The sequence below is a fragment of the Pleurodeles waltl genome, chromosome 3_1 (genome assembly GCF_031143425.1).
Source record: "Pleurodeles waltl isolate 20211129_DDA chromosome 3_1, aPleWal1.hap1.20221129, whole genome shotgun sequence".
NCBI lineage: Eukaryota > Metazoa > Chordata > Amphibia > Caudata > Salamandridae > Pleurodeles > Pleurodeles waltl.
In genome coordinates, this window is record NC_090440.1 from 1,221,330,148 (window position 1) to 1,221,353,891 (window position 23,744).

Sequence of the window (23,744 nt, forward strand, 5' to 3'; positions counted from 1 at the left end):
TTGGCTACCAGGCACGCCACCCCAAGGAAAACTCGGTCCGGTCTCCTCAACCCAGTGTCGCCCATGATCCCCAGAAGGAGGGGCAGAGGTCTCCTCTCTATGTCTTCCTGTAGGACCTCGGAGATTTCCTGCAAAACAGCTTCCCAGTATGTCACTATGACTGGACAGGTCCATACCATGTGGAAAAAGTCAGCTGTGGGGTTTCTGCAGCGAGGGCATTCCGCTGTGGGGCGTAAGCCCGCTCTGTGTAGTTTGATGGGAGTGAGATAGGCTGTGTGAAGGTAATATGCTTGTATCAATCGAAGGCGTGTGGCCATCGCTAGGGCGCGTGGGGCCATCAATGCTTCGTCCCAGTCCATCCCCTCCATGGGGCCCGCCCATCCCTCCCACCTTCGGCGGAGCTCCCCCAGAGAACCCGGGGCGCCGGCGACCAGGGCACGGTATATCTGGGAAACACCTCCCTTACCCAGGTCCCCCCTCAGCACCCAGGCCTCCATAGGACTATGCTCGGGTATGTCTTCTCCCATTTGGACATGTGCTAGTAGGGCGTGTCGGAGCTGGAGATATCTGTGGAACTGTGTCTTATTCAGGGAGACATTTTTTTGGAGATCCTCAAAGGATCGCATATACGACCCTCTCCAGACGTCCCCCAGAGTAGAGATACCTATATTGTCCCAGTTTCGAAAAGCCTCCAAGCCCGCCACCTGCGCCAAGTATCTCCCATGCCATAGCGGGGTCTGTTGGGTGAGACGCCCCTGCCACCCCGTCAACCTCTGAGCAGTCCGCCATCCCTGTAAAATCACCTTAGTTACGTCCGGGACGTCTTGAGAGATTGGACCTCCGTAGAGGGTGCCAAAGATCCGAGGGTAGCCCATGGACTGAAGTTCCAACCGGTATGCCGGGTCTGACCACCCACCCCCCACCCAGTCGTTAATTACAAGCAGCTGCGTCGCAAGATAGTAAAAGTGGACATTGGACATGCCTAAGCCCCCCTCGTGTACATCTCTTTGGCAAGTTTTGAGCGCCAGTCGTGAGCGAGCTCCGCTCCATATAAATTGGCGCGCCAGTGAATCCATTTCCCTGAACCATTTTATGGGTATAGGGAACGGAGAATTTTGCAATAAGTAGAGGAGCCTAGGGAGGATCATCATCTTGTAGAGCGCTATTTTGCCGAGCAAATTAAGGGGGAGGGTCTTCCAGCGCAGAAGATCAATCTTGATTTTCCTAGTTAACGGCGTAATGTTGAGTTCCCATGACAATTCGGGGAGGAGTGAGATGTGTATTCCCAAGTACTTAAAACTGTTTCTTCGTACTGGGATGTTTCGCTGCCAGTCCACACAGTCCCTAGAGCTGTGCAGGGGGACCAATAGGGACTTGGTGGGATTTAGGATCAATCCCGAGGCCTCCGCAAAGAGGCCTAGGATTTCCAGTACGCGGGGCCGCTTTTGGCCGGGTTGGAAATATATAGGAGGACATCATCTGCGTATAACGCCACGCGATCCTCTAAGCAGGTGGGCCAGGACCAGCCCTCGATCAATGGGTCTCCTCGGAGTATTATCGCTAAGGGTTCTATTATCAATGCGAAGAGCAGGGGAGATAGTGGGCATCCCTGTCGGGTTCCACGGCCAATGGGGAATGGATCGGAAACCACCCCGTTCACCTGAACTCGGGCTGTCGGCCTGGAATATAGGAGTCTCACTAGGCTTCGAAATTTGGGGCCGAGCCCGTTTCTTTGCAGAACCTGTTCGAGGTAAGACCAGTCCACCGTATCAAAGGCTTTCTCGAAATCGAGTAGGAGTAGTGCCAAGGGTTTGTGCGACAGGGTCTTGTGGTGGGCCAGGGCCAGATGTAGCCGCCTGATGCAGTGTCTGGTGCTGCGGGTGGGCATAAAGCCACATTGGTGGGCATTACTGTTTTCAATCTAGAGGCAAGGATCGAAGAGAGCACCTTGACCTCAGTGTTTAAGAGTGAGATGGGCCGGTACGCCGAACAGTGTCGTGATGGTGGTTGGGTTTTGGGGATCACTACAATCGTGGCTTGATCAATCCCAACAGGGAAGCGGCCCAGTCTCTCAGCCTCCTCGTACATGTTAAGAAGGTGTGGACCCAGAATGTCACTGCATTTCTTGTATAACTCTGCTGGGAACCCGTCAGGACCAGGGGTCTTACCCGATGCCAGGCTGGAGATCGCGTTGGTGATTTCTTCGAGGCTAATAGTTTCGTCCAGCCTGTCTCTTGTCTCCGAGGGGACCCTAGGAAGGGTAATGTCGTTTAGAAGGGGAGCATCTCTCTCAATGATCGGGCGGGGGTGCCTCGCATATAGGCTGGCATAATATGAGGCAAAACTCTGCGCAATATCAATAGGTGTTTTGGTGAGGGTGCCCGAGGCATCTAAAATCTCTGGGATAACTCTGTTGGCCAGAGGACGGGTGGCCAACCAATGCAAGAGCTTCCCATTTTTGTCTCCCCAGCCATATATTCGGGCAGTGGAAGCTCTCCAGATATGTTTAGCCGATTCTAGTATTATGTGTTTGATTTCGCCTCTGACTAAGGTCAGTTGTCTCAAGGTAGAGGCAGACGGCAAGGTCGCTTGTTGGCACTCCAGCCTTAAGGCCTTGGCCTCCAGCTTGGAGACCTGAGAATTTCGATCCCTTTCGCGGGAACGGAGGAAGTATTTAGCTTGCCCTCTAAGGGTGGCCTTACATGCTGCCCATAGTGTTCCCGGAGACTGGACTGATCCCGTATTCAGATCGAAGTATTGGGTAAGGTGAGTCGTGACCTCGTGGGCATAGTCTTCGTCCTGCAAATACCAGGCATTCAGTCGCCACACCGGGCGCCTGGAGGGGTCTGTTCCGCCCAAACGAACACGTACTGGAGCATGATCTGAGACTCCACGAGGGAGTATCTCTGCCCCCGTAACGCTCGGGAGGTCCGTGGCGGGCATGAATATAAGATCTATTCTGGATTGCGTTTGGTGGGCAGCTGATGTGTGCGTGTATTGCCGCTCCCTGGGGTGCCAGGTTCTCCATACGTCACATAGGCCTAGGCTCTCGGTCCAGCTGTAGAGGGCCGAAGCCCTATTGGATCTACTGGCAGTGGCCCCGCCAGACACATCCAGGGTGGGGTCGAGAACGGCATTGAAGTCTCCTCCCAACAGGGTGGCCCCCCGGGGGAGCTCCGCCGCCACGCGTCGGAGCGAGAGTAGAAAGGGGTCCAGTCCCGCCGGAGGGGCGTACACACAGACAAGGTTTATTGGCGACCCATGGAGCGTCCCTGTGGCCACTACGAATCTGCCCTGTGGATCGGATTTTGTGCCTGTAATCACCATGGGTAGGGAGCGGTGGAGTAGAATGGCCACACCCCTGGAGCCTCTAGAGAAGCCCGCATGGTATATTCTATCATAACCTCCTCGCATAAGCATGGGGCACCTAGTCCCGAGGAGGTGAGTTTCTTGCAAAAAAACCACAGAGGGAGAATATCTGCGAAGAGTGCTAAATACTGCTGACCTTTTGATCTTGTCTAGCAGGCCATTTACGTTCCAGGAGAGGACCTGTGTCAGTGCATGCCAATCGTGGATTGCATGAGTATTGTACCAAATTGAGTGTCTGGTTGTGGATCTAGGGACGGCTGTTTTGAACTTAACAGTGAGATATTAAAATAACAAACGAGATTAAGCGACTCGTTACGCTTTAAACTGGTTTCAAACCCCCCCCCCATAACTGCCCCCCTCCCCATACTCCCACCCCGGAAGCATCTGTCGCCCACATACCAAACCAGAACCAGATAGCCAGAGTGACTATCATTGGGGTGGAGTGGTGGACCCCTCCATTTAACCGGATCAACTGCAATTAGCGGCCGTGTGCCGAGGTAAGGTGCTGTACGTCAGAGGGGCACAGCGTGACCAACGACGGTCCCCTAGGGGCCCGCGTCTTAAAGGTTGAACAACCCGGGTCGCCCCCCGGGGGTCCCCCAGCAGGGGTCAAGTATGTTTCATTGTCAGTATTAATCAAGTGCCGGGGACTGGCTCAAGTGTCCGTCGTTCATCGCCTGGGCCGAGGCCCGAGGCTCGGGAGGGTCCGCACTTCCCTCGGTCTGTGAGTCTAAGTTCCGGGCCGTCTCATTGTCCACCAGAGTGTCTGGATCTTTTCCTTTTATCCCCCCCCTCCGGGACCTGGTACGTCTCCGGATCCTCCAGGGCCCCTCCGGGAGGGGGGGTCCCATCCGGGAGATCTTTTCAGTAGGACCCGGGGGGCCCCTCCGGGCTCCGACGCCCTCCTCTGTCAGCCAGTCCCATGCCTCTTCAGGTGTTTCAAAAAAATGAGCTTTCCCGGCCAAGAGGACTTTGAGTCTTGCGGGGAAGAGGAGCATGTAAGAGAGCTGCATTGCTCTAAGTTTTTGTTTAACCTGCTCATATGAACGACGGCGAGTCTGGACCTCACGGGTGTAGTCCGGGAAGATTAGGATCCTGTGGTTTTCCCAGTGGAGGTCTTCCAGACGCCTAGCCTCCTTGAGGATGCTATCTTTGTCTTTAAAGTTGAGGAAGCGAGCAATCATCGGGTGTTTTGGGCCGCCCGGAGGGGGACGAGGGGCAAGTGCCCTGTGGGCTCGCTCAACCACAAACCAGGGCGAGAGGGACTGTTCCGGCATCCAGGTCTTGATCCAATTCTCTAGGAATTCGGAGGCCCCGCCGTCCTCTATGCCCTCTGGAAAACCAATGAAGCGCAGGTTGTTGCGTCTTGACTGGTTCTCCGCGTCCTCAGCGCGGCGGTGCAACTCTCCGGATCGAGTCATCAGCTGGGTTACCTTGGCTTTAAGGTCGGATAGGTCGCTTTCAGTCTGGGAGACTCTGGCCTCGACCTCAGTGATCCGGTTCACTGCGTTTCTGAGGTCCTGCCTAACAAGGCCCACATCCTCCCGTACTTCCCCGATTTTGGTCTCTACAGCGGATTGCGAAGTTTGGATGGCCTGGAGGATGGCGCTCACTCCGTCCGGCGCCGGGCCCCCACTAGCCGTGTCCCCCTCTCCCCGCTGTCCTGTCGGCGTCGTGAACTGGTCGATCTTTTGCTGAGAGGGTGGAGGTTGTTTGTTCGCCTTGTCTCTCCCCATCGTGGCGCAGGGGGGGGAGTCGGACAGGTTAAGTCTTGCCGTGTTTTGATTTAAATCTTGGGCCTTGGTTCACTTGTTATGATTGGGAATCCACGGGGTGGCTCAGATCCAGTCTCCCTGGATGTCGCAGTGTCCCAGGTTCACGGCCTGTTTTTAGTCGCGTTGGTGGTCGGGCCATTCAGGTCAGCGGCCTCGTCGGGGAGGGTGAGATTGGCCCACCGGCCCGCTTGTCGATAGCTGCTTGAAGAATATATGGGGTCACCTCTGATCCCCCGAACGACTCAGGCATGCCACACGCTCCCGGCCCCCACCCCAAGACAATCAAGGCACCAGGGTGGAGGGAGGGAATGGGAGCCGCGGGTGGGCATCCTCCATACCACTGTCACGCTGTTCCTCCTCGTGCCAACAGCGTCCCGCCTCCCTTCAGTGGGGTTCCGTGGGTCCTCTCCACCGACAGTTCAGCTGGGCGCCCGGAGGCAGTCCCGCCGGCGCAGGGCCCCTCTTCTTGGGCCGGGGTGGCGTTGCCTCCTCCAATCCGTGGGACTTCGCGCCCCAGTGCTCTCCAGGGTTCCCGGTGCGTCCCCCGTCCGGCGGGTTACCGCAGAGCCTCTTCGTCGATCGTCTCTGTGTGGGCACCCCGGGGCCGCCCCCTCGCTGCAGGGCCTCTCCCCCGAGCCGTCGTCGTCCCCTCAGTCCGCGGGGTTCCGCATGCGTGGCGCGGTCACAATGCCCTCCCGGACCCCCGGCGTACTTCCGGTCCGGCGGGGCCCCGCGGGCCCCCCACTCCGGCGCCTCCGCGCGGGCACCCAGGGGCGGCCCCGCTAACGTAGGGCCTTTTTCTCAGGCCGGGACAGGGCCGTCTCTTCCGTCCACGGGGCTCCACACGCGGAGCACGACCCAGCGCTCTCCAGGGCCCGCGGGGCGCCCGCAGCCCGGCGCCGCAGCATCAGTAAGGGGAACAGCGTCGGAGCCGAATCAGCCACGGAGACCCCGTCCCAGCCGCCATTTTATTTTTCTTTCCCCTCGGAGCCGGTCGGGCCGCGGCGGCAGATCGGAGCCTGCCTTTCGCTACCGCTCACCTCCACCGGCTCCTCGGGATCCAGGGATCACGGGGAGAGTCGAAGCGGCATCCCTCGCTCGGCAAAACCGCGTTAGCTATGGGCGGATGACGGAGGGGTCCAGAGCACTCTCAGAGTGCGACCGCCATCTTGACGCCCAAAGCCACGCCCCCCATATGAATTGATAATAATTATAATAGTAATTCTGAGTATATTAAGTACACCAAGTAAAATGTATACATTTTTAAATTAATTTATTTTTCCAGAGTTGGTGTTGAATGACTGTCCAGCATCATGAAGAAGACTGAAACAAGCACAAATGTCCAACATGGAATTACACTGACAAGCCCGGAGAACTACTCGTCATGGAGAACTTTGTTAGAGGCAGCTCAATTAAGGAATCACATTCCACTGTCAGACACTGTGAGAAATTTAGAAAGCATCACGGTTCCCCAAGTATTTTACCAGAGGAAGTGCAGGAGCCTGTTTACTATGAAGACAGATTTACAGACAATTAAGCGAAAAGCTGAAGCAAATGTCAATGATGATGCTGAAACAAATGAATGCACAAATAAACGCTTAAACAGAAGATCATCAGAGTAAAGCTTTTATGCTGAAGAAGGTTCATTTTGTGGAAAGGTAAAATGCTACAAGGCAACATCAACATGTAAGAAATTAATCAAGGCCACAGAGCTTAGAGTTGACAAAAGGCTTCGAGAGTGTGCAACCATTAATGGGGATTAAAAGATCTTAGCATTTTGTAGTAGGGACATAGTGACTGCAGAATTCCATTATAATGCATCTTGTTAAAGGAACTTTACAAGTGGTAAAGCACAGGTGGAAAATCATGCATCTAGCATTCAAACCGATGAGCACTACAAAAATATGAGAGATGAAGCATATGATTAACTGTTTCAATACAATAGGACTGTGCTTATTCGTAACAAAGAGGTAATAAGTGTGACAACTGTCACTGAAAGGCTTGAAACCCTCATGACACACAGAGGAATACAGAGAATAGACGATTCAACCAAGAAGCAAATTAGAAGAAATCTATTTGACAAGTTAAGCAGACTAAATGCTTTATTGTTTCAAAAACATGTGGCGCTGACATCTGCATCATGGCATGACTTTTCCTGTGTTTCCCTTTTCTTGGCACCATTTGGCTTCTAGTATGTTTCAACATTCTGATTATTGCATTTCATGCCATTTTATCTAAGACGCAGCTAATTCAATAAATCTTATTGAACCATTTTTTGCCTCTGTCTTTGCATGTGTGAGAAAAATGTAGCTGAGAGAAATGGCTGAGATTTGACCCCCCACGATTCCGTGAAGTCATAATGTCATACACCTAGTTGCCACAAATTGTCCCTGCTCTTGGGCAGAGGTGTGTGCTGCTAGCTGGCCGGAAACGGATTAGGCCGACAGTTGTCCCATGGTGTGGGATTGGACTCAGTTCCCCACAATTCAGGTGAGGCTGCCACCCAAATTAGGCAGCCTCATTGGTACAGTGAGAGCCAACGCATCAAAATGAAACAGGGACATATAAAAATATGATCTTTGTGAATATGACGAAAAAAGCTCCAAGAAATCTGACCATATGGACCTTACAGATCTGTTACTTAGAATTTCAACTAATTTGAGTGTGTCTAGGCTGGCAATATCACCTGTTTATGCTTCTTCTGACCAATCCAAAACAATCTGCCTCACTCTAATCCAATCCAAAACAATCTACCTCACTCCAATCTAAAACAATCTCCCCAACTTCAATCTGCCCCACTCCAATCCAAAAAATCTACCCCACTCTAATCAGCCCCACTCCAAATCAATCTGTCCCACATCAATCTGCCCTACTCAAATTCAAAACAATTTGCCTCACTCCAATCCAAAACACTGTTCCACACTACAATCAGCCTACTCCAATCCAAAACAATCTACCCCCCTCCAATCCAAAACATTCTGCCCCACTCCAATCCAAAACAATCTACCTCGCTCTAATCCACTCCAATCCAACTTAATCCACCTCACCCCAATCAAAATCCACCTCACCCCAACCAATCCACCCCAATCCAATTCAATCCACCCCAATCCAATTCAATCCACCCCAATCCAATTCAATCCACCCTAATCCAGTCTACCTTAATCAATCCAATCCACCTCTCTCCAATCCAGTCCACCACACCCCACTCCAAACCAGTCTACTCCACTTCAAACCACCCCACCCCAATCCACATCACCCCACTCTATTACACACCTCTCCAATCCACCCACTCCAGTCCAATCCACACCCACTCCAGTCCATCCCATTCCAGTCATTGGTGCTGGCCAGTCCGTTTCCAATGGTTACAGAGCCCCCTGCATGTTGGAGGATGTTGCTGGTGGAAATCTGTTCCTGTGTTTGCTTCGCCAAGAGGCCGCCCACACCAGCTAGAAACCCCCACTTCCATGACAGAATTTAGCCTCCCCACCCATGCTGGATGAGGCAGCAGCTACATAGGAGTGTCATAGAGGGCACTGGCCTGGGCCACCAGAGGAAGCACAATTTTTTTTTTTTGTGGTGAATGTAACACAATGTGTCGGGCCCACATCACCATTGCAATGAGTCGAGTACCTAAGGCCTGCCTGCAGGGTAAGCTGCGTTGCAGTATTATGGAGTGCCGCATGAGCACCAAAACCTATTTGAGTGCTCTCCATGTGTGTCTAATTCATTTTAATGTGGTGATGCGGACGCCAGCATTAAAATGCGTTAGTCTAACTCCTGATGCATAGTACTTGGCAGGGCTGCCCCATACTCCCAAGCTTACCGTCTGCCTCATGGTTTCACTCACAGACAATTGAAAAAAAAATAATCAAACCATTCTTACAATTTAAATACTAGAGTGGACCAATCAAAACGTTCATAAAAACAGCACTCCAAATGCCATCTGTGTCCAACGTCTAGGCCGCCATCGCTCAACCAAGCTCATCATGGCATCTGAAATACACATTACAAATGAAAGAAAACCCTAGAGTGTCATTGGGCCAGATCCAAGATAGCAGTCGGAAGTATTTAATGAGAACACTGACTGAATGCAGCATACAAGACATACTCTTATATGAAGTAAAATAATAACAAAATACTGTAGGACCATTGCGACGAATAACATAATCATGGTACTTGAATTATCCTGAAATAATAAATAGTTATATCTTGCCATATTGACAGACTGTTTCAGGATGTTTTACACCAAAAACACTCAAATTACAATATATACTTTCGAGGAAAACAAAATTACTGGTCAACTGTGAATCTGACCACTCTCAGAACTGTGAAACAAAGTTTTCAGGAAGAGCATCATCGTAACCTTCTTTATAAAATAGTACAGAATATGCACATAATGTGACGCATTGCCAAGCGAAAACTGTCTTTGCAATTATAAACCACAAACCCTGAGTACAGAATAATCAGCCTGCATTGTTTATATATCTGTTCCCAACACCACTGGCCACTCAGGACCACATTTGGTGTGCTGTCAAGCAGAACTTTCTTGGAAATTGCCAGTTTAATCCTTCAGGCGAGATGGCGCAACCAAAAACGACAGACTAGTATTAGTGTGCAAAATGCTGCTTCAATGAGACAAGTGCCCAATCATTAACTCAAAAAACCTTGGCTCTAATACTTTACATCCCTATATTATCCCAGCCTCATTATACAGCTTAATAACTCACCAGCCTACGTCACCCCTCCCCTAAGTAGCCCTTCACAACCAAAACAGGCAACCGTCCAATCATCACTCTCGTCATTCAAATCCCTTTGCCCAGGGTTTGTGCCACCAAAATTGTTGTATTTATACCATTCCTCAAACTGTTTCCCCTCCCCCCCAAAATCTCAACTGTTCCTAAACTGTCCAACGTTTCTGTTGTAATATCTTATTAAACTTATGTACACCCATCCTGCACCTGTTCACAGTCACCAACAATCTAATAAAACATTCTACACAAGCAGACCGTGCCTGCAAAAACACCTGCCTCGTCAAAGCACACAAAACGGGGACGGAGGGTGGGGACAAAACTGCCTATCAGATTTCACTGACCCTGACAGCTGGTGTGTGATATCTAAAATGGTACCTCTGGCTGGGAACCATTATCCCCTAATTGCTCATCAACCCCCTCCCACATGCTGCACATCCAATAAGGGTCTCCCACACTCTTGGACCCTACCACCCACCAGAGACTCCCAGGAAGGTAGGGCATTCTGCCCACACCTGCCCCCAGGACCATCATCGGGGGAGATGGCACGTCCAAGAACATCAGACTAATTAATGTGTAAAAGGCTACTTTCATGAGACAGGTGCTCAATCATTAACTCAAAAAACCTTGGCTCTAACACCTTACATCCTAATATTATCCCAGTCTCACTATTCATCTCAATAACTGTCCAGTCTACCTCCCCCTCCCCTAAGTAGGCCTTCACAACCAAAAAAGGCAACTGTCCAATTACCACTCTCGCCATTCAAATCCCTGTGCCCAGGGTTTGTGCCTCCAAAATTGTTGCATTTACACCATTCCTCAAACTATTGCCCCTCCCCCCAAAATCTCAACTGTTCTTAAACTGTCCAATAGCTCATTAAACATAATAGCTTATTGATCTTAAGTACACCCACCACCAGAAAAACCTTGAGTTTTTCTGCCCCCCCAGCCTGCCTGTATGCCCACAGGTAAGTGCAGCAACTCCGCCAACACATTTCTCTATTGCATATGATACAGCACCACCTTGAAAATTGAAAGATGAACCCCATCATCCCTGAAGAATTCCATCATCTCGTATGGGATATCATAGTTCTCCAAGACGAAAAACCTTCTGTCTTGTAGAACTTGCTCAATTCCCTGTTCCCTTCGCCTGAACAATTGTCCCTGGCTTTACCAACACCGCCAGTTCCTCCTGGGCATGAATTTATTTAACATCACCGTAGTACTAGCCCTTGCTGCCTTAATCTCATGTAAATCATTCTTCAATGTCTTCACTAGCGCCAAACCCTTTAGTTGAACCAGATATATTTCTCCAAAGTGCAGGAGTAAAATAGCCAGACAAGGCTTACCCATCACAAGATAATTTAGTTTGGGCAGTAACTCATGCCATCGGGTCCCATTTCCCAAACAATTTCAACTGGACCACCATATCAGGCTATCCCAATTGACATCCTCCTTCTCATGTGTCATGTGTCAGCATGCCTTGCTGCCCATTTCAAGAAGGAATGCCCACATAACCAAACCTCAATACAGCCCTTATCCGGGCCCGCAACAAACTTGTGTTACTACTGCTCCTGAAACACCTACATAAATGCAAATAACACTGATAGCAGTCAGATCTTCATCTTCCTACCTGCCGAATATCAGCCAAGGACCAACACCTTGAGTCAGCCTCCCGCACCATCCCAATCCTGAAAGAATGAGTCCCAAAGACCCTTAACCCGTAGCCAAAGATTTTTAGTGCTTTACGCAGCACTCCCAAGACCTACGCCGGGGAGAAGCGCGACCCATCTACTTAGAGATCCCATGCCCCTCTCCCTGGTCCATCCCTCCAGTAATCTTCTCCTCATTTCCCCCGCCGACAGCTCGTACCCCCACAGCAACTTCCCAGAGAATGCCACCTTGCTAACTTACCTGCAATGGTTACCCCTGACAAGATGAAAGTTACCACATCATTGCGCCTAGCCAGTCTGCCATCCTCACCACTGTGTCACACTGCCTCAGACTGCAGAAACTCTTCCCACACAAGCCTGTATGCTTTGCAGGTGAAAACCGACAGTTAGCCCAAAATCAGCTGCCTCACATATCTTGCTGGCTGACGACAGATGGATGACATTTTCGGGGAGATTGTCAGATTGCCCAGAGACAAATCCGAAAAAGGTCTTTCTATTCTCCCCTCCAGTACCTCCTTCATCAATTTGGCCCACACCAGCACTTTCACTGACTTTAGGTTGTCAGCCCGTTGTTGTACTCTCAGACCTTCATAACATAAATGAAAACCCACCTGAAAACCAGACCACCGGAGGTCCCACTCCTCCTGCGACCTCGCAACCCTGAACTTGTGCTGTAGGCGGTCCAGTTTAACTGACATTCGTACCTTTTCCCATATGATTCTGTCCCACACGTCCCCTGATGTGTTTGTTGTTACTCTTCCACTGCCCCCCTTGTTGGCTAAACACGCCACCCTGCGGTCCGCATTGCGTGAGCATGTGTTTTCCTCCACACTGCATTTGTGTTGGTTCTCGCAATATTCCCACAAGCACTGGACCCTTTTGTACAACCAGCACACTCCTGATGCCCCTGCCGGTCCCCTACCTGCCACCCCCACCCCGCAGTGTTGAAGCATCCCCGAAAGGGCTTATAAATAATGGCTAGCTGCTCACCATATAAGTTGATGGGGCTGGCCGTTCCAGCGTCATAGTCTGTAAGAACAGCTCATTGTCTAGCTGCCCCCATATTCCATCCTCAACTTCCGCAAGGCGTACCCGACATTACTCATCATATCGCACCCACACCATCCCGCCAAAAGTCACCTGTCCCTTCCGCACCATTTCAAGGTATTTGAAGAGCACCACGCACCTCTGGGGATGTTTTTCTCAGTAAACGCTTGCATATATGAGGAACGCTGCTGTGCAATTTTCAATAGTAACTAGGACTTTCGGCCTGCTCGAAAGCTCATATTCCTCCACCTTTGAGCCTTCTTTTTCTCTCACTTCCCTATGCAGCAGCTTGAATAGTTCAATATATTCCATCTTCCATATACACTCCTTGGTTGTTGCCATTAAATGTGCCCCCAAAGCTTTGTGATCCACATATATGGCAGCTTATTTTGCTTCTGATCCTGGCTTTCTTTTTTATGTCCCCCTCCTGTTTGTTTAACCCCACCATCTAGGCCCCCACTTCCCTCTAGCTCAGTATCTGCCTCCATGCTTGTGCCTTTGTCATGCACATACTTACCCTTCGACAGTCTCAAGCTGATAGCCGTACTACCCTGCCCTTCCCCCACTTCTACGTGCACCCCTATTCCCACCGCACCCTTGTCCCCTCCCCTTGCGGACAACCTCTTCCCTGTCCCAAAGTTTGGGCCTGCACTAAAACCGTTTGTCTCAGCACAGATCCTGGCTCCCATGTCCTGGACACCACCAACTCCTCCGTCGCTGTTGTAACAGGCTGCAAAACACCAAAGCTCCTCCGAGAGTGAGATTCACCCCTCCCCTTAGACACTGCTGGCAGAGCCCCCCACTATTCATCCTCCTGTTGTTCCTCTACAATCTCTCCCTCCTCACGCTCATCCTCTCCACAGTCCAACTCCCACACATTCCCCTTGGCATCCCCACCAAGCAACGCTCACTGGTGGTAGGCACCTCACTGTCACCCACTCCACCATCTGTAAACTGTGTCTCATAAAGATCATGTGATGGGTCGAAGTCCTGCAAGGCGGATGCAAACCTGTACCTTGCTTAGTCGGGCCATTAGCGTCTGTCAAAGTACCCGAATTCTTGGGCTCTGCACAAAGATTTCTGAAGGCCCACCTCCAGGCAGCTCTAACTCAGGAATACTGTTAAAGCACTGAGGAATAGTGTGGCCAAGTGAGGAAAATGAGTGTGGGAAGGGAACATAAGGGAAGGAGGCCTAAAAAGAAACCGTTAGTACACTCGGACAAACATACAAACATAAACGGATCTGTCCAAACGATCCTTCCTGTTAAAAATGTCCTCTCGTAGAGTGTATTACGTTGAAATAGATGCTTTTGTATATATTACTACTGATATATATGAACAATGGCTCGGGTTCAGGCGCAGTTTGTACCAGAATGAATATCCTTTGTTTTTCACTCAATCACCCAATTGCTAGTAGAGTCGATTACACTGAACTATAAATATTCACACATGCACACAATACAGCACTTGGCTCGTCTCAAATTGAGACCTTCTTAATTTCCAATATATATGTTATGCTTCCACTAATGATTTCCAAAGAAAGGGCGAAAAACGTGCCCTTTCTATTACTGTTAACATCTTTAAAACTATAAATGCACTCGCATGAAGAGAATTCACATGTAAGCTAAGAAACGTTTCCTTTACTAAGAACGCATCCTCTTTACACGACTTCGTAGGTAGACTTAAAAAAGCCGAACAAAAAGTTTACCACCCAGGGCACGACCGCCCTGTAACTGACGGAGCAGAATTCAGGAGACAAGTGAAGCAGGAGCCGGTCCGTAGATCAGGATAGAGAGGACTGGTACTGCACGAGAAAGCCTCGGAGACAAGCGGGACCTCCTGCTGGGAACTGGAAGCCAGAATAGTGAATGGTTCTTACTTGGTGGGTCCACTCCTTTATACTTGATGCCACACCCAACATGGCTGCTGCAGAGGCAGGATGGGAACTAAAGTTTCCCCTTCCGTTTTACTAAAAATAGAAGGAGGAGATTAGTTAAATATAAAAGATTCTCCCCTTATCACATAACATTTTAGCACCACAAGGTCATGCCTGTAAAGAGGGATGTTATAGCAAAAAGGGTCATGTTTATTACTATGAATGTTACCAAGAACATGCCAAATGGAGTAGCGTTGTTTTGGAGCTAGCAAGATACAGCTAAAAAGGGGGTATGTCTATACCTGTGCATGGTTGGGGTGGGCCCTAGAACGCACACCACTGCAGCGCTGACAGCGTCCCAGAGTCAGATGCACAGAATTGTGCTCTGACTTTGGGCCGGGCTTGCCCTGCTGTACCAGACTTTCCCGGCTTCAGTACAGTCAGATTTGTCCTGCCTAAAACACCTGGCTGCCATCAAACTGTCCCTGACCTACTGGGCTGGAAACCATAGGAGGTGGGTCATGACACCAAACACACCTCCCTTGACCACCATCCCCAAAAACCTCACCACTCACTCAGGCTACCGAGTGCACTCTGCACTTGAGACACGTCCCCTTCCCCCAGCCCCCTTGATAACTGGACCTCCCCAATGCCAAACTGCCCTCTTGATCAATTTGAGCTGCCACCTTCCCGGACAAATTAAAGCCCCCGAATATGTTGCTCCCCCCAGGAGTGCCCACTTAGAACCTGTTCACCACCCTACCTCTATGAAGTCCAGCCTCATATCCCCAATGCCAGAGTCCTCCTGCACCAATCTTGCAAGGCCCCCCGTCCCCTTACATCCCCCTTCCCTGCAGGCATTCCCTCCCATGCTGCCAGCTGTTCCTGAATCCACCCTTTCCTTACGCCCTACATTGTTGGCCACTCAAGCTGTAAACTGCCGCAAGACCTGACTACTGGGGCTTGATTAATCCAAGGGGCTGAGCAGATCAGGTGCTCCTCCCACTCCTGACGTGGGAGGTGCTACATCTGCGCTGGCCTGGTTTGTAGTGGGTACTTTGGGTACTTACACCTTACACCAGGTCCAGTTATCCCTTGTTAGTGAATGTAGTAGCGTTCTAGCAGCTTAGGCTGATAGAGGTAGCTATAGGCTGAACTAGGAGACATGCAAAGCTCATGCAATACCACTTATAGTTACACAGTACTTATACACAAGTAAAGGCAATACTCAGTGTTACCAAAAATAAAGGTATATATTTGGGTGACATTGTACCAAAAATATCTTAGAGACAATACTCCTTCTGGACGTAAGTATTATGCACGATACATACACTAGAGACCAAAATTAGACAAGTAAATAGTCATAGAACAATGCAAACAGTAGGAAATCCTATAGAATGCAATGGGAGAACATAGATCTAGGGACAACACAAACCATATACTAAAAAAGTGGAATGCAAATCACAAATTCCCCCTAGACAAGTGTAGTGTGTGCAGAATCACTGGGAGAGTAATAATACAGTAAAGGTAAGTAAATAACCCCACCCCAGAGCCCAGAAAAGCAGGAGTAAAGTACTGCAAGTTTCCTTAGGACACACTACACCTCGTTTTTGGGATTTTGCAGCAGCCAACCAAGTCTACAAAGAACAACTGCTGCATTATTGGACCTGAAGACTTACAAAGGAAGGGGACCAAGTCCAGAAGTCGAAAGAAGTTCCAGGAAGGACAGGAGTCCCTGCCAACCCAGAAGAGGGTGCAAAAGAAGAGTCCACGGTTAGTCGAAGACTGCAGGAATGCACCACAGGAAGATGCCAGCGGTTTCCTGCATGATGCAAAAGATGTCTCACGGTGTGAAGATCGTTGCAGACAAGATTTCATGTTGGAAAGCGTTAACAAGCCTTGGCTACGATAAAAGTGTGTTTTGCATCAAAATGGCTCTGGATGGACCCAGGAAGGACCTTGGGGCCTCAACTCTGTGTGAGGAGGAAGAGGGGGCTCTCAGTACTTTAGAGAGCCCTCAGGATGCCAGCCAGCACCCCCAGGAGCCGCAGGACCCAGGTTCAAAGGAGGTGGAAAACACAGTTGATGCAGCACAACAAAAGAAGGTCCCACGCGCGGGAGAACAACTCAGCGAGTTGAGCGTTGCAGGATGGAGTGCTGGGGACCTGGGCCAGGCTGTGCACGAAGGAATTTTGCAAAGAGTGCACAGGGGCCTCACGAGGCAAAGAAGACGCAGTACACAGGAGTACCGTCGCTCTCGGGGAAGGCAAGGTCTTACCTCCTCCAAATTGCATTAGCAAGACCTCAGGACAATCTATGTCGATGATGTCCACCCTCTGTGTCCTTAGGAGCACGCTTGTTGCTGTGAGAGGAGTCCCAGGGTACCGGTCGTCATCGTGGAAGGTGCCTGCTTGGAGCAGGGCAGTGACTCTGTCACTCCACTGGAGATTTCTTCGGCCCTTCTGGTGCAGGATGAAGACAGGGAGTCCCCAGAGCATGCACACCGTGGAAACTGTTGCAGTTGCTGACATGGAGCTGAGGTTGCTGAAACTTGCAAGCAGAATCTGAAGAGAACCCACAGGAGAGACCCTAAATAGCCCAGAGAGGGGGATTGGCTACCTTATCAGGTATGGACCTACCAGGAGGGGTCTCTGATGTCACCTGCTGGCACTGGCCACTCAGAGCCCTCTAGAGTGCCCCCACACCTTGCAAAGCAAGATGGCTGAAGTCTGGGACACACTGGAGGAGCTCTGGGCACCACCCCCGGGGTGGTGATGGACAAGGGAGTGGTCACTCCCCTTTCCTTTGTCCGTTTTCCCGCCAGAGCAGGGGAGAAGGGGTCCCTGAACCGGTGTAGACTGGTTTATGCAAGGAGGGCACCATCTGTGCCCTTCAAAACATTTCCAGAGGCTGGCAGGGCTACCCCTCCCCAGCCTGTAACACCTATTTCCAAAGGGAGAGGGTGTAACACCCTGCTCTCAGAGGAAATGCTTTGTTCTGCTTTCCTGGGACTGGGCCGCCCAGATCCCAGGAGGGAAGAACCCTGTCTAGGAGGTGGGAGCAGTTGTAGCTGCAGTGCAAGCCTCAGAGAGCTGGGTTGGCAGTACTGTGGGTCCATGGTGGAGCCCCCAGGATGCATGGAATTGGCTCCCCAATATCAGATTTGGAATGGAGAACAATTTTATGATCTTAGACATGTTACATGGCCTTATCCTGAGTTACCATTGTGAAGCTACATATAGATATTGACCTATATGTAGTGCACACGTGTAATGGTGCCCCGCACTCACAAAGTCTGGGGAAATGGCCCTGAACTATGTGGGAGCACCTTTGCTAGTGCAAGGGTGCCCGCACACTTAGTAGCTTTGCATCTAACCTTCAGCAAGTGAAGGTTAGACATTTAGATGACTTATAAGTTACTTAAGAGCAGAGAAAATGGCTGTGAAATAACATGTGCGTTATTTCACGCAGGCTGCAATGGCAGTCCTGTGCAAGGGTTTGTCTGAGCTCTTACTAGGGACATATAAGGGGGGTCCAGTATGCCAATTGGAATTGGTAAATGTAGTCACTGGCCTACTGAGGTTCTGGTTAGCAGAGCCTCAGTGGCACAGTTAGGCGCTACACAGGCATACACATTAGGCCACAAACTATGAGAACTGGGGCCCTGGCTAGCAGGATCCCAATGAGACAGGCAAAACACACTGACATATAGGTTTTTATCTGTGAGCACTGGTGTCCTAGCTAGCAGAATCCCAGTGACAAGGTAAAAACACACTGACACACACTCACAAACAGGCCAAAAGCAGGGGTAACCATGCTAGAAAGAGGCTATTTTCCTACAGCAGCTAAGAGGCGTCATCACACTCTCGGGGTGCACGAGGGCTTGCCTGCAGGCCATTGCCGGCATCTACACTACTGACTCTGCCGACTCCTTCTGCTGCTGCAGGTGAATGCGCCTGCAGAGGCTGCATGGCCCCCTTTGCCCACACCCTCCAGATCCCCTCCGCATACTGTGTTTCACCCTTGGCTTGCAGTACTGCGAACGGGCCACCCGACCATCCTCTCCCACCCTTCTTGGTGCTGGAAAGCACACCAGGACTGCTGGCCACACCTTGGAGCCTGTGACGCAGCGCATCAGCATGTGACGGCCAGCCCACCACTTTGTACAACATCCCATTCCTTGACCCCCTGGCGCCTCTCGAAACTTTGCACACTAGTGAAGCGCAGGTTAATACACCCGCTGCAACTCCACCAGCAGACTGCCTGCATGGCCTCTCGTGCTCCGACTCTCCCAGGGCCTCATCCAGTAGCAAATCCACCGTCCGAGCAGCACAAAGTCTGCAGCGCCTGTCAGACCAATTCCATCTGCAAATCTGCCATAACTACCTGTTAGACCTGACAGCCTCAGGGTGGTCATCCTCAACTTTTTGCCTGCCTCCTTCCAGTTTGTGACACTCTTTTTGCTGGTTTTAGGACTCTGCACACTTTAATACTGCTAACCAGTGCTAAAGTGTATATGCTCTCTCCCTTAAAACATTGTGACATTGGCTCATACCCAATTGGCATATTTAATGTACTTGTAAGTCCCTAGTAAAGTGCACTGCATGTGCCCAGGGCCTGTAAATTAAATGCTACTAGCGGGCCTGCAGCACCCACATAAGTATCCCCTTAACCATGTCTCAGGCCTGCCATGGCAAGGCCTGTGTGTGCAGTTTCACTGCCACTTCGACTTGACAAGCCTGAAACTCCCCTTGCTCTACACATAAGTCACCCCTAAGGTAGGCCCTGGATAACCCACAGGGCAGGGTGCTATGTAGGTAAAAGGCAGGACATATACCTGTGTGTTTTATATGTCCTGGTAGTGGAAAACTCATACATTCATTTTCCACTGCTGTGAGGTCTGCTCCTCTCAGAGGATAACATCATGCCTACCCTCATATACTGTTTGAGTGGTAGGTTCTGCTCAGAAAGGGGTAGACAGGTCATATTTAGAATGAGCAGATTGGTAATACAAAGTCCTGGTGACTGGTGAGGTTGGATTTTATATTACTATTTTAGAGATGCCACTTTTAGAAAGTGAGAATTTCTCTGTACTTAAAATCCTTCTGTGCCTTACAGCCTGTCTCCAATCCACGTCTGGGCTGGGCTAGTTGATAGCTCCCTTGTGCATTATACCCAGACAGCCACAAACACAGGATGCTCAGTCACACCTGCACACATCTGCATACTGAATGGGTCTTCCTGGGCTGGAAGGGTAGAGGGCCTGACACTTACATTTCAAAGGACAGTGGCCTGCTCTCACACAATGGACTGCCAAATCCCCTACTGGGACCCTGGCAGACAGGGTTGTACTGAAAGGGGACCTTGTGCACTTCAAAACAACTCTTTGAAGTCTCACCCACTTCAAAGGCACTTTTGGGTATATAAACGGGGTCCCTGACCCTACCAGTTTAAACACTTCCTGGTACAGACACTCTGAACCAGATCCTGCAACCTGCCAAAAGGAACTGCATGGCGGTCCAAAGGACTCACCTGGACTGCTTTGCTGTGAAGGACTGCTGCCTTGCTTTTGCCCTGCTGCCTTTCTGGCCTCTGGCTCTGCTGAGAAGTGCTCTCCAGGGGCTTGGATTAAGCTTGCCTCCTGTTTCCTGAAGTCTCAGGGCCAAAAAGACTTCATCTCTGCAAAGCAACTCCTTGTACGGTAAAAATTGACGCACAGCCTGCCGGAATCAACGCACAGCCTGCCTAGCAGTGAAAGAATCACCATGTTGCCAAACCGGAACGATGAAGCCTGGCTCCCAGAGTGGAGATCGACGCAGCGCCAGTGTTGCAACTGGAACTTCGATGCACAGCCCACTGGATCGACGCATCGCCGAGCCGGAACGACACAACCCAACTTTCTGCAGAAGGAATCTGACGTGCAACAGAAACTCTGATGCATTACCCACCGGATCAACGCAGCACCTGTGACTTCGTCCTGCACGCCCAGGATTTCCACGCATCATCCGTGGGCGTCAAAAGACTCCACATCTCAAAGAGGATTCAAGCCTGTACGCCTGAATTTAAAGCAAAGAACTTGCCGCGTGGAAAAGAATCAACACATCGTCTGTATGCACCCAGAAATCAGACGCACATCCTTCATTTTCCACATGTCTCCTCCTCTGCGGTCCCCGTGCGTATCATTTTGATGCATGCCATGTACTTTGTTCTTGCAAGAAACCCTTGTTGCTTTTTAAAGACTTAAGATTCTCCTTATCATTACAAAAGTGATACTGCAACTTGTACTTACCAAATCTTGATAGTTTTGACCTTAAATCACTCAGATAAATATCTTATATTTTTCTAAAATCTGTGTGGTGTATTTTTGTGTTGTTTTCACTGTGTTATTGAATGATTTATTGCACAAATACTTTCACATTGCCTTCTAAGTTAAGCCTAACTGCTCAGTGCCAAGCTACCAGAGGGTGGACACAGGATAATTTGGATTGTGTGTGACTTACCCTGACTAGGATTATAGTCCCAACTTGGACAAGTGTGTATACCTCTGCCAACTAGAGACCCTATTTCTAACATTGCCCAAGACTCAATTGGGGAAGCGAACAAACTGGGCAATCAACAAAACTGGCTACCACATTTCACTGACTATGACAGCCAGTGTGTGATATCTAAAACGGCAACTCAGGATGCAAACTATTATCCCCTAATTCCTCCTCAACCCGCTCCCAAGCACTACACAACCAATCAGGGACTCCCTCACTCTTGGACCCTACCATCCTCCCCAGACTCTCTGGAGGGTAGGGCATTTTGCCCCCCCTAAGAGCAGCGTTTCTGTGGGCACTCGTGAAAACGGCGATCAATGTAAATGATTAAAGTTAGGCTTGTTGACGGGAGGGGGTCCATTTCGAAGTTTCCACTGCTCATTATTGAAATTCCTGTCACCAGCAGTGGATGTTTTACTGCAGGGTCCACGTTGACATGCCTGCAGTGGAATTTGGCCATCTGCTTTGAGAGCTTCTGGGCTCTAACTGAAGCAGAGAGCAGAGCAGAAGAGCCTGGCCCATTTGGAACCTGAAACTGAAGAAACTCACCGTGCAAGTGGTGCAGGGGAGGTTTTGAAATTGTATGTGCCGGTAAAGGTTGTGTTGTCTAGCACAAACACTGAGTGCTTTGTTTGGAGGCAAGGTGAAAGTTAGCATGAATTTCAATCAATCAGTTTTTGTAAAGCGCGGCTACTCACCTGTGAGGGTATCAAGTCACTTGGGGGGCGGGGGGTACACTGTACTTCTGAGTTGGCTTTGATACATAGTGAGGACTTGTGTACGATAGGAAGTCCTCTGCCCAGGCGGGAGGTCCGGTCCCTCCTTAGGTTGCTGTATCCATCCGAGATGGCGATGGCGATGTCTGGTCCTGATTCGTCAGGCAGCACATTTAAATGTTTAAATGTTTATGAAAACAAGAAATGTCCCTGTTTATGAAAACAAGAAATATACCTGATAACTGATGTGCCTTTTACTGTTTGTGCGCTCTTAACTGATAATTGACTTTTCTACTTTCAGGTATTTTCCTAGGCACTGCTTAGTGAAGGTTTGATCATTGTGCAGACATTCATTAATTCTTGTAGGAAGCTGCTTTGCAGTCATGTTATTAGTTTGTGTTTAGGGATTATTTGCAATCAATATACGTCTTAAAATAAATTTACACTTTCCTTCCTGCTGGATGCAAGACTTCTTTAAAAAGCATGTGTGAGCAGTGACTATTTTAGCCTTTCCTTTTGAAAGTCTCACCAGGCTACTGTTTCCATAAGAAAAATATTAGGTAATAAACATACACATAGAGGGCCTAATTTAGATCTTGGCGGAGGGGAATACTCTGTCACAAACGTGATGGATATGCTATCCACCATATTATGATCCCGTTATATCCCATGGGAATCGTAATACGGCAAACAGGATATCCGTCACATTTGTGATAAAGTATTCCATCCGCCAAGATATAAATCAGGCCCAGAGTCTTTTGGTCAGCCCTCTTCACTCATTGGTCTGTTCATTTGTCATTCTCCATTTGTTTCCTCCCTCCATAGCAACAGCATGAGGCAATAGCTCTACCCTCTTCAGCCACTGGCTCCTTTTACTGTGAGGGATGGCCTTTGCACATGATCACATCCCCTTCTAATTATGTATAATTTTGCCTTTGGCAATCATTTTTCCTTTTTGAATGTTTTGCTACACTTCCTGGTTGGTTGATGCTAGACTACTGCAAATGGCATGACAACAGGCTTGGCGCAGGCACTGCTTGCTGTAAAACAGAATGTTTCCATATATTTATATATATATATATCCAATCAAATTTTAGCATTCCATGTACATGGTGCAATACTTCTTCACCTCTTCCCATACCTTACTTATGAACATAAACTGCAAGCCGTCCTTACACTCCTGATCTCCAAGCTTGACTATGCCAACAGCCTGTACCTTGCAGTGGAGGATGGTCACATTTGAAAGTTGTGGGGCGTAAAAGTTGGGTATGACTTTTATGTAGTGAGCAAAGCGAGCAAGTTTAACCCCTTCGCTGCCAGGCCTTTTCCCCCTCCTGTGCCAGGCCTTTTTTTGCCTATTTGGGGCAGTTCGCGCTTAGGCCCTCATAACTTTTTGTCCACATAAGCTAACCAAGCCATATTTGCGTCCTTTTTTTCCAACATCCTAGGGATTCTAGAGGTACCCAGACTTTGTGGGTTCCCTTGAAGGAGGCCAAGAAATTGGCCAAAATACAGTGAAAATTTCGTTTTTTTAAAAAAAAATGGAAAAAGTGGCTGCAGAAGAAGGCTTGTGGATTTCCCCCTGAAAATGGCATCAACAAAGGGTTTGTAGTGCTAAACTCAGCAGCTTCCTAGCTTTCAGGAACAGGCAGACTTGAATCAGAAAACCCAATTTTTCAACACAATTTTGGCATTTTACTGGGGCATACCCCATTTTTGCAATTTTTTGTGCTTTCAGCCTCCTTCCAGTCAGTGACAGGAATGGGCATGAAACCAATGCTGGATCCCAGAAACCTAACCATTTCTGAAAAGTAGACAAAATTCTGAATTCAGCAAGGGGTCATTTGTGTAGATCCTACAAGGGTTTCCTACAGAAAATAACAGCTGAAAAAGAAAAATATTGAAATTGAGGTGAAAAAAACATCAATTTTTCTCTACGTTTTACTCTGTAACTTTTCCCTGCAATGTCAGATTATGGAAAGCAATATACCGTTACGTCTG